We start from the raw sequence: 12,069 nt of genomic DNA, 5'->3' as shown, positions 1-12,069 counted from the left end.
GTTGTGGTTTGACAAATGTCTGGAATCGCTGTAAGCTTACTACAAGTTGTTTTCAATGTTTGTTTGAATGAATCTTCTGTCAACAAATGTTGTAAAAGGGAAAAGTCTGGACCAGAAACATAACAATTAGCTTATATTATTAGAAAGCTGGGATTTTCCATTATTGGTTATTAACTCAAATTGTGTTTCTTGGTCAAAGTGACACAGAATGATCTTATATGTTATGTGCTCATATGCAGCTCTTTTATGATATGCACCAACAATGATGTTAAAAAATCTATAAGCCAAAGTTGTCAATTTGCTGGGTGTCAGGAGGTTTGGTTAAAATATTGTGCTGGAAAAAAAGCAATTAAGCTGTTATTATTGTTCTTTTTCTTTGCTCAACAGCCTAATTGTCACGTTCCTGTTTGTCTGTCCTATGTTCTCTGTTTCTCTAGTCGGAGACTAGACGGAGGGCATACAACGGGTAAAACGGGAAGTAAACAAAGGCAGAGAGCACGGGTAACAGGCATCCACGAACATCAAAGACCGACAGGGGAATGGTGAATCAAACAGGGTTAAATACACAAACACAATGACGACTAAACGAGACACAGGTGAGAACAATGAAGGGTGCAGGCAGTGAGAGAGGCCAGGAATTGTGGGAATTGTAGTTTTTACATAGAGAGTGAAACACGGGCGGGCAACAAGGAAAACGTGACATGGAATTGGAGCGGTGACGGGTGAACGTAACACACGGAGCGGACAACAAAGAAACGTGACATAAACGAGACTAGAGAAACAGAGAACACAGGACAGACAAACAGGAACGTGACATAATCCCCCCTCAAAGCCTATCACGGTGAACGAACCAGTACCCACGCATATCACTGTGAGCGAGCCAGCGCCCACGCCTTCCACGGTGAGCGAGCCAGCGCCCACGCCTTCCACGGTGAGCGAGCCAGCGCCAACGCATGTCACTGTGAGCGAGCCTGCGCCAACGCATGTCACTGTGAGCGAGCCTGTCGCCTCAAAAGTCAGTGAGCCAGTGCCTGTCGCTTCAGAGGTCAGTGAGCCAGCGCCTGTAGCCTAGACCGTCCCTGAGCCAGCGTCTGTAGCCTCGACCATCCCTGAGCCAGCGTCTGTAGCCTCGACCGTCCCCGAGCCAGCGCCTGTAGTCTCGACCATCCAAGAGCCAGCGCCAGCAGCCATGACCGTCCAAGAGCCAGCGCCAGCAGCCATGACTGTCCAAGAGCCAGTGCCAGCAGCCATGACCGTCCAAGAGCCAGTGCCAGCAGCCATGACCGTCCAAGAGCCAGTGCCAGCAGCCATGACCGTCCAAGAGCCAGTGCCAGCAGCCATGACCGTCCAAAAACCAGTGCCAGCAGCCATGACCGTCCTAGAGCCTGTGCCAGTAGCCATGACCGTCCAAAAGCCAGCGCCAGTGGTCGTGCCCGTCCAAGTTTCAGCGCCTCTCGAGCCGCCCAGGGCTTCTCCTCCCGAGTCTTCCAGGGCTCCTCCTCCCGAGTCTTTCAGGGCTCCTCCTCCTGAGTCTTCCAGGGCTCCTCCTCCTGAGCCTCCCAGGGCTCTGTCTCTCAAGTCTCCCGAGCTTTCCAGAGCTCCGCCCCTCATGTCACTCGAGTCGTCCAGGGCTCCACCTCTCAGGCCTCTCGAGCCTTCCAGAGCTCTGCCTCTCAAGCCTTCCAGGGCTCCGCCTCTCGAGCCTTCCAGAGCTCTGCCTCTCAAGCCTCTCGAGCCTTCCAGAGCTCCGCCTCTCAGGCCTCTCAAGCCTTCCAGAGCTCCGCCTCTCAAGACTTCCAGGGCTCCGCCCCTCGAGCCTTACAGGGCTCCGCTCCTCAAGTCACTCGAGCCTTTCAGGGCTCCACCTCTCGAGTCTCTCGAGCCTTCTAGAACTCCGCCCCCTGAGCCTCCTACGGCTCCGCCTCTCGAGCCACCTACGGCTCCGCCTCCCGAGTCTCCCACGGCTCTGCTCCCAGAGACTCCAGAGCTTTCTACGGCTCCACCTCTTAAGCCTCCTCCGGCGCCACCGCCCTCGGCTCTGTCTCCTGAGCCCTCCTCAGCTCCGTCTCCTGAGCCTTCCTCAGCTCCATCCCCAGAGCCTTCCAGGCCTCCGCCTCTAGAGTTGCCTACGGCGCCACCGCCCTCGGCTCCACCTCCTGAGCCATCCTTGGCTCCGCCTCATAGGCCTTCCTCAGCACCGTCTCCTGAGCCCCCAGAGCCTCCCTCAGCTTTATCTCCAAGGCCCCTTGGATCAGCCCTAGCCCTTTGGCCTCCTCCCAGGCCCCCTGAACCGGCCCTTGCCTTACGGCCAGCCTCCGGGCCATCTAAACCCGACCCTGCCCGGGCAACACCTCCCAGACCACCGAAACCTGTCTCTGCCCAGTCGATACCTCCCTGGCCTCCTAAACCTTTCCCTTTGTGCCCCCGCGGACTGCCTAATTGCCCCTTGTGCCCCCACGGACTGCCTAACTGCCCCTTGTGCCCCCGTGGACTGCCTAATTTCCCCTTGTGCCCCTGTGGACTGCCTAATTTCCCCTTGTGCCCCCATGGACTGCCTAATTGCTCCTTGTACCCACTTACTCTGTCTTTGTGTGCCTTGTGTCCCCTTTGGTCTGTTAGTTTTTCCTCCCTTCTAGCCCCTCTCGCCCTGTACATCTGTTTATTCCTGTTGGTTCTTCCCTCCTGTCTCTTAGGACCGTCTGGAATCCGGTCCTTTTGAGGGGGGATTATGTCACGTTCCTGTTTGTCTGTCCTGTGTTCTCTGTTTGTCTAGTCTCGTTTATGTCACGTTTCCTTGTTGTCCGCTCCGTGTGTTACGTTCACCCGTCACCGCTCCAATTCCATGTCACGTTTTCCTTGTTGCCCGCCCGTGTTTCACTCTCTATGTAAAAACTACAATTCCCACAATTCCTGGCCTCTCTCACTGCCTGCACCCTTCATTGTTCTCACCTGTGTCTCGTTTAGTCGTCATTGTGTTTGTGTATTTAACCCTGTTTGATTCACCATTCCCCTGTCGGTCTTTGATGTTCGTGGATGCCTGTTACGCGTGCTCTCTGCCTTTGTTTACTTCCCGTTTTACCCGTTGTATGCCCTCCGTGTTTTGTTTTATCTTTTCCCATCGTGGATTTTTTATTTGTTCGTGTTTTTTTCTTCAATAAAAGCCTTCCGCTGCAAGTAGATCCTCGTCCTGTGTCTGCCTTCACCGTCAATCGTGACACTAATATTCTATGTTGAAGTAAGCTGATTAAAGTATCTTAAGTCCTTTCTTAAACACATTCATCTTAAAAACTAATATTAAAAACTTTAATGTCTTCTCTTCAAAAATGAAAACAAAAGAGGGGTTTGCACAGTTTTGCTGGATTTGAAAGATTTTATGGAAAGCTTCAGTAATAACATTGAAAATAATATCCACACATGAAAAATGGTTGTTGGCCAGTAATTTTCTAATATATGATTTATCCAGAGATTCCAGAGTTTACAAAGCAACTATACACACAGATAGCACACATTTAGTCATGCCACATCATTTGGGAGGTAATTATATGTATATATTTTTTGGAATGCGTACATGTCAAATTTATCTTAAAATGTCATAGTCTTATAGCCCTATGTTTGAATAAATAGCCATTGAACAGCTGGATTGAACAGCCACTACAGTCAAAGCAAACACTGGTAACACTTAACGGTTCCATTTGTTAACATTACTTAAAAACTTTAGTTAAAATGAACAAACAGTGAACAATATTTTAACAGCATTGATTAATCATGGTTAATGTTAATTTCAACATATAGTAATATATTTGAGCAGATTTGAAAGTACAGAATTATTAGCTAAGTTAATTACACAACTTTCTGGAAAGTACATCATTATTTACTTTAAATTTGATAGATGTTTAAACGTCTCAAGCTTTAATAGAATGTGCATATGTGGAAAACTGTAGTATGCCAGCACTATACTAAAGTTATATATCTCTTTTACAGATAACCAGTCATTCATCAAGGCTGTCTGAGCTGCCAATAAGGAGAGGGAAACAAATAGTTCAGTAATTTTAGGTTATAACGGTATAAATAATATATATATATATATATATATATAATTATTCTTAACTAGACCTAATACATACTAGATATGTTATAAATATTTGTACTAATATATACTTTCATGTAGTGCAATTACAATAATTACAATATCATTGTAATATCTTAAAAAAGTTGATGATCTATAACCCTATGTGGCATTTTTACTATCCAAAGTTGACAGTGGCAAGTAATAATTGATATATTTTCTGAAAACATAACATATAATGAACAATGTAAAATATGAACAATATATATATATATATATATATATATATATATATATATATATATATATATATATATATATATATATATATATATATATATATATATATAAAGTGATTAAATAATTTGATATTTTAGTAATTAATATAATTAAATATAAGAACAATAATAGATCATGGATAAACAAGAGTAATGTGTTGCTAAGGCATCAGAATTAAACAAATGTGGCTGGAACGTTGTCTCTTAGTTGCTGAATGTTGCACAACAACGTTGCTACAGCCTTCTCGCGAGCTTACATTTCTACATTGCTGTAGTATGAAGAAAACTTAGCGAACAATGTTATTGTAAAGTAAAAATGGAACATGGCAGCAACAACATAAATGTGTTGTCTGGGAATTGACAGAATAAATAGAGTTGAGCAGAATAGAATAAAACAGATGGAATATAATAATACAGAATTTAATGGTATAGACATTAAGGAGAACAGGCAAAATAGTATACACCAGACAGAATCGTATAGACAGAATAGAATAGAAAATAATATAATATAACACAGAGAATAGAATATAACAGATATAATAGAGCTGATTACTGTAGAATAGAATATAATAGAATAGAATAGAATAGAACAGTACAGGCATATTATGTGCAGTGTACAGATGGCTAGTTACAATGTACTTGTTTTGAAATGCAATCACTGTTAACATGGATCATACAGTGCCTGTGAGAAGTCATAGGGTTACCCTGAAAATGTTTGATAAGTAACCTGATTAGTTCAATAGGACAATGGGAAGGCATGTGTGAAAAAATATGATCCCATGGCAGATTACATGATTTATTCACAATGCTCACATAATTCAAAATAATCACGCACAATGTTGAGCTTCTGCCACTCTGTAAAGAGTCTGTAATTTCCTGATGAGACACCAGGCCATGCAATGTTGTTTTGAAAAGCTTTTCTTTAACAGCATTTGTTAATTAGGTGTCTTTCAAACTGACATTATTGCAACAAACACCCAGTAAATCCCTGTATAAATCACTCAAAACATGATATTTTGATATGCTTAGCTTAAAACAACAAAATCACTTCACATGCACAAAACCACAAAGCATAGGCCTAAATTTTGAAAAAAACACAAAAAAACAAATCCTAAGTATTAAATTCCAGCATGTACAGTATAATTAGCAATTAGCACTCATAAACTGTGATCTCATCTTCATCAAAGTCATACGTATAGACAAACACAATGTGTATAAGCTAACAACACTCAAACAATTATAATCTTTCTTGTCTTTTTTTGAACACGTCCCATTAACCATTCACAGTGCTTTGGAAAATGTAAGTGAACCCCATAGGCTAATGACGTCAACACAAGCTGATTAGAGTCAGGAGTTGGCAAACCTGGCATCCAATGAATGAAAAGAGATTGAAGGTGAGTTAGAGCTACTTTGACTTATAAAAAGAGTCATTTTGAGTTTGCTATTCAGCATCTGACGTGGACCTTGCTAAGATTTCAGAAGACCTACGATCAATAATTGTTGCTTTGCATAAAGCTGGAAAGGGTTACAGAGTTACCTCGACGAGCTTAGATATTCATCTGTCCACAGTTAGACAAATTGTCTATAAATGGAGATTACTTAGTACTATGGCTACTCTCCCTAGAAGTGGCCATCCAGCAAAGATATCTCAAAAGGTGACCGGACACCACAAAGCAAGTGGCTACTTTCCAACAAAAACATTACTGCGCACCTGAAGTTTGCCAAAGACCACCTTGACACTCCACAACGGTACTGGGAAAATGTTTTGTGGACTGATTAAACTACGGTTAAATTGTTTGGAAAGAATACACAACACCACGAATGGTGTAAAATGGACATTGCATACCAACATTAAAACATCATCCCAACTGTAGAGTACAGTGGAGGGACCATCATGATTTGGGGCTTCTTTGCTGTTTCGGGGCCTGGATCGCTTACCATCATCAATGTATTCCCAAGTTTGTCAAGATATCCTACAGGATAATATCAGGGTTACTGTGTGCCAGGTGAAGCTCAGTAGAAGTTGGGTGATGCAGCAAGACAATGAACAGTTTAGAGGAAGGCCCACTGGGAAAAGTCCTGGTTCTCCCTATGGCCAGTCTGACCCTGCTTACACCTAAACCTTACCAATAGTGTCATAAAAAGCAAATGTGTCATGAAAACTCCAACCACGTAATTTTTTGGTGTTTCTACTATATGACACTTTCGGCTCACATGTCGACTCGTGTCGCATGATTTTTAGGACTTCTACCCCGGTCTTTAGCATTGTAAGTAGGGTTGCCAACCGTACCATATAATATGTAATCATCCCATATTTGAGGGAAAGGTGCATTCCGTGTGAAATCCATATGGGACACATTTGTCCCATATTAAAATTTTCACACCTAAACTGCCGAGAATTTTCACCACCTGGCAGAGATGTCTGAGACTCCCGTCCAGAGCCTGTAGGTTTACGTCGTCTCTGGTGACTAGGACCTGCAGTGCCACTGGACAGGCCACCTACGACCTGCACGCCACGGCTCTCCTGCAAGTGCACCAAGCCGAGGTGCTGAGAGAACTTCATGAGGGTAGTTCTGACCCAAGATCGATACAGGAGCTGTGTTCTGCCACCTTGGTGGTCCATGAGCACCACCTTTGGCTCAACCCCTTGGGGTAGGACCTACCACAGGACTTCTCCACATGAGATGCGAACCCTGTATGGCCCCCAGCTGAATGATTTTGTTTCTGTGGGGAGAAAAAAGGAGAAAAGGCTGCGGCTGGGCCAGCCAGTCCATAATTTTGGCCTGTCGACTTGTCCCCAAGGTGCAGGGGACCGTATGATGCCTGTAAGAACATTGGGGGAGGTTATGTGATGGCGGGTGTGCTGGCTACGAGGCACACAAAGGTCTACCCACGTAACACAGTTCAGTTAGTCATGGCATTTTGTATAGGGACCACTAGTGTCACTACATCGACACAACGTTGAGTGAGTGACAGATAGGCAACGTCCTGGTTACTTTCGTAACCTCCGTTCCCTGATGGAGGGAACCACACATTGTGTCCCTCCTGCTACAACACTGAACTACCTGCTGAAATGGCCTGGACCTTGTCTTGGCTCCTCAGCACAAAACCTGAATGAGTGGTTGCAAGCCAGCTCCTTTTATACCCATATGTCCAGTGGAGTGGCATGCACATTCCACTCGCCAATTCCCTTTGGGCTTTTCTCAAAGATCAGAGGTGTTTGGGGCTCCCAGCGGTGACCCCTAGTGTCACTGCATCGACAAAACTTCTCGGTCCCTCCATCAGGGAATGGAGGTTACAAAAGTAACCAGGATGTTTTCTATGTAAACAAGCTTTGGGTGGACCTCTGTATATATTCCCTCTTTGCACAGCGTCTCATGTTGCAGCCCTACTGGGAAAAAAGTGTTTCGTATTTAAAGCTGGAATGTCCTGTATTTGGCAAGTAGAAAGTTGGCAATCCTAATTGTGAGTGCAATGCTCTATCAATTGAGTTACTGCAAAAAATAATGCAAAGGTAAAAATGTATGCCTTACAAATAATGCACTATTGTAAAAGAGTTTTGATGTCATAAGATAGCATTGTGTGAGGACAGGGTGAAAGTAAGTGTTTATGAATTGTTGTTTAACTCATGATTTGTGTGAAAGAAAACACAAAGACATTGCTGTTGTTTTGTCTCTAGTGTTTATTTCACAGGAAACTGTACTTGATTTTACCATGTTTGGCAAAAATGATGGTATAGTAACATAATTCTGAGACCAAGTAAATGAAGTTTACTCCTGCGAAGAACCAGTCAGGTGATTATAATCAGTTGATGTGTTGCTGATTTGACTGCCAGTGTCATATAAAGTCCATAGAGTGAAGGAATCCTGTTGTTTACGGTCAGTCATATCCTCTGCACATGTGCTTCATTAATATTTCAACACAGACTCATGATATCCGATAGGCTGTGTTTGATATGCAGTGCAGTCAGGCGTTAGATAGCACGGTGACATGCTTCAGAGAGATTTTGCTTCTTTTTGAAATTATAACACATGATTAAAGGTTAAATGCAAATGCCAAGTACTTGAGATAATCCTGAAAACAGTAATTATCTTGTTCAAAGTAATGGAAATATAGCACACCTGAAATCTGATGGCAACCACTGTGCAGTTGTTGAAAAAATGTTGTGCATATGTTATTTTATGATAAACTTATTTTGTTTTGCTTGTTGTTATTTGTTTATTTGAATATACACTACCCTTTAAAAGAAAATGTTTATTTTATTCACAAAGGATACTTTAAATTGATCAAGAATTACAGTAAAGACATTTATAATGTTAAAATTGACTCTTTCTATTTAACCCTTAAAGCTCTGAAAGTGTTTATAAAAATGTACAGTTTTAGTGGCAAACCCCACAAAAACAACAACAACAACAACAACAACAACAACGAGGATCAAGTGTTGACTTGAAATGTTCTTATTTTTTCAGCTTAAAACCTCAAACATGTATTCATACATTCACAATACTAATTTCTAATTATTTACCATTTAATCTTTTTTTTTTTTTTACATTTTACCCTTTTCTTCTTATTTGCCAGTTTCAGCTTTTTCTTTGAAAGTCTGCCTAATATATCAACATCCCAGTGTCTTGTCTTCAATGTTGCTAATAAATCTGGTGTTTCACATAAACTTCTTATTGTAGCTGCCAGTTTAGGACCTGCGAGGTGTCAAACTAGAGACTCTGTTACTTGTCTTCTTGTTGTTTTGTGATGTCCACACTTCATTAAGCAACATGACCACTTTCAATGTTTTCAAGCTTTGACATCAAGGGTAAAATATAAATTTACATAAACATACATTTTAAACAGTAATAATAATTTGCAGCATTAATAATGTGAATTTGATAAAATAATGCACACGAGGTGAATAAAAGCATACATTTCTTCCAAGAACAAATATTTCTTAGTGTTTCCAAACTTTCAAAGTGTAGTGTATGTGTGTAAAAATGCCTTAACATCTGGCATTCTGATAAAAATATGTGAGAAAACAGATAATAACAGCTAATATTACGTCCTGCTTATCCCTCATAATGAAATAATTATAATATGGTAGGCTTTCCAGCTATTCCATACACAGAAAATGTGCCTACTGTGCAGAGTATACATACTATTTTCTTCAATCAAATCAAATAATGACTCAAAATACAGATGGGAAAAAACTGAGGCTGTAGAAATGTAGTAGGCCGTTTAGATATTCCATGCATACATGTGGGAGAATCACATTACAATGCCATTAGAAGCAAACTGGAAAACCAAAATCTCAGTCAACATCTACTTTAAGAAAGTGCCCTTTATTTGTTTGTGTATATGTGTTTCAGACTGTGTCTGCTTTTTACCTTGCGATTTCAGGCACAGAGTTCATGATGGTGCCCTTGTCCTATCAGTGTACTTGCTTAGAATAATGCATAAACATCACAAACGCCTTGATATATTTGTATTCTCAAAATTGAGCTTTTAAGGGTTTGCATAAACATAAGAGGGTTGCCATAATGTTAATTACTATAAAGTCTGACAACTGGTTCAGTCAAGTGTCTCCCTTTCTTATGTGATTTTTTTCTTATGTATTGCTTTCTATTGTATCAGATTATATGATTCAAATAAAAAAAAGAATAGGTGATTTATTTCTTAGATATATTATAGTCCTTGTTACATAATACATATTATGTTATACATTTGGGTTGGTCAGTCTTAGGGTGGGAGGTAAAAAATAAGTCTCAATCTTAATAATCTATATTAATGAACAGTGTACTAAATGTCCCTGAAAATCGAAAACGATGGGAAAAAATTGCAACTTACTGTAAAAGTTAACTTCTGACACTCCCCTGAAGGGGGTTATTTTGTTGTAACAAGCTGCTGACTGTCCATTATCCCATTTATTACCCGGCTACATATCACATAAATAAATGGAAATGAAATATTGATTTGCTTTGAAGTTGTTTACGTCTCTAAAAACAGCTTCCACCTCCGGTTTGTAGATCTGTTGGTGTTTATTTTACGAATATAACTGTCTGACTGCTCATTATCACGCTTTTTTAAGTAAGACTACTTGTGAAATAAATAAATGTTCATGAAATATTGTTTTGAATTGTAATTATTTTTATTAACTTGGAAAGATAACTTACAATACCTGGATGACCTGTGAAATATCACTTTATCAGTGTAAATTGTGGTGATTATTAAAAAATATCAGCCCATTGGATGGTGTGATTGACCAATCAGAATCGTGTAATTCAGAGAGCTAAATATCTATAAATATATTTACAGACACAGAAATTTTCACAAACAAAAGTATAAAGAAATAAACACCAGTTTTGAACCAGTTAAGCAAACTGACTTTCTAAAATAAATATTCCCAATGCTATTTGAGATATATTCTAGTAGAATATGTTTGATTATTGCCGCAGCTCACTCAGTTGTAAGGTTGTATGCCTGTATGCAATGTAAGGATTTCTCACACTGTGTTTGGTTTCTATATGTTTGTCAGATATAAGGAATAACATTTTATATGAAATGGCTTATATGAAATGACAAAGCAGCAGGCTACCCACCATAACTAAACAAGTTATTTGATATAGTACATTTATGTATGTGTGTTCGTGTTATTCATCGTCAGGTGTTCAATATACACAGATGAGCCAAAAAATTATTATCAGCTGCCTAATATGGTCCTCCATATGCCGCCAAAACCGTGCCGACCCACCGGGGCATAGACTCTACAAGATGTCCTGTGTTATCTGGCACCTAGACATTCGCAGCAGATTCTTCAAGTCCTGTAAATTATGCGGTGGGGCTGCCATGGATTGGACTTGTTGGTCCAGGACATCCCACAGATGCCAAAATGGATTGAGATCTGGGGAATTTGGAGGCCTGGGCAACACCATGAACTCTTAACATTTTCCTCAAACAATTACTGAACAATGTGTGCAGAACAATTATCCGGTTGAAAGAGGCCACTGCCGTCAGAGAATACCATTACCATGAAGGGGTGTACTGGGTCTGCACGTGTCAAATTGACATCCACATGAATGACCGGACCCAGGTTTACCCAGCAGAACATTGCCTAGAGCATCACACTCCCTCCACTGGCTTGTCGTCATCCCACAGTGCATCCTTGTGCATCACTTCCCCAGGTAAACTGTGAACTTTTGAATTTGACTTTGCTTTTGCTAAAATCGGTCTGTGCTGAATTAAATGTAAAACATTTCCCCAAGTGGTCAAAGTCAATGGGTTGTTAATTACGCCAAAAGCAAGTTGTGAAGCGAGTCATCAATGGATGCAATGCAACCTCTGAATCGCTACATATTCAGAAAATATTCAGATAATTAAAATGCATTACATTCTTGTAGCAGAAGAGTTTATCATTGATAAGACAATACAAAAAGCGGCTTTTGAATACAATGTATTGTTTACTACCATATTATTGATCATAAGTCAATCATTGGCATACAGTTCACAGCAATCCATTTCACAAGTGAATTTGTCAATCAGTTGGAGATTTATTATGAGGGCTTTTTTAAGGACCATCAATTTCAACAAGCGTCAGACATGCTTGTGTAGCGTCTCTGGTACGTTGCGTCATAAACATCACATTTTTAGGTCACTGTGTCAAGTTAAATATAGTTTAATACTTAGAAGAATACACCTTGAGATCCCTTAGTTCGGATTTGCACTCCATCAAATGTTTTG

This window comes from Xyrauchen texanus, chromosome 20, assembly GCF_025860055.1.
Source record: "Xyrauchen texanus isolate HMW12.3.18 chromosome 20, RBS_HiC_50CHRs, whole genome shotgun sequence".
Lineage (NCBI taxonomy): Eukaryota > Metazoa > Chordata > Actinopteri > Cypriniformes > Catostomidae > Xyrauchen > Xyrauchen texanus.
This window is presented reverse-complemented; position numbering follows the sequence as displayed.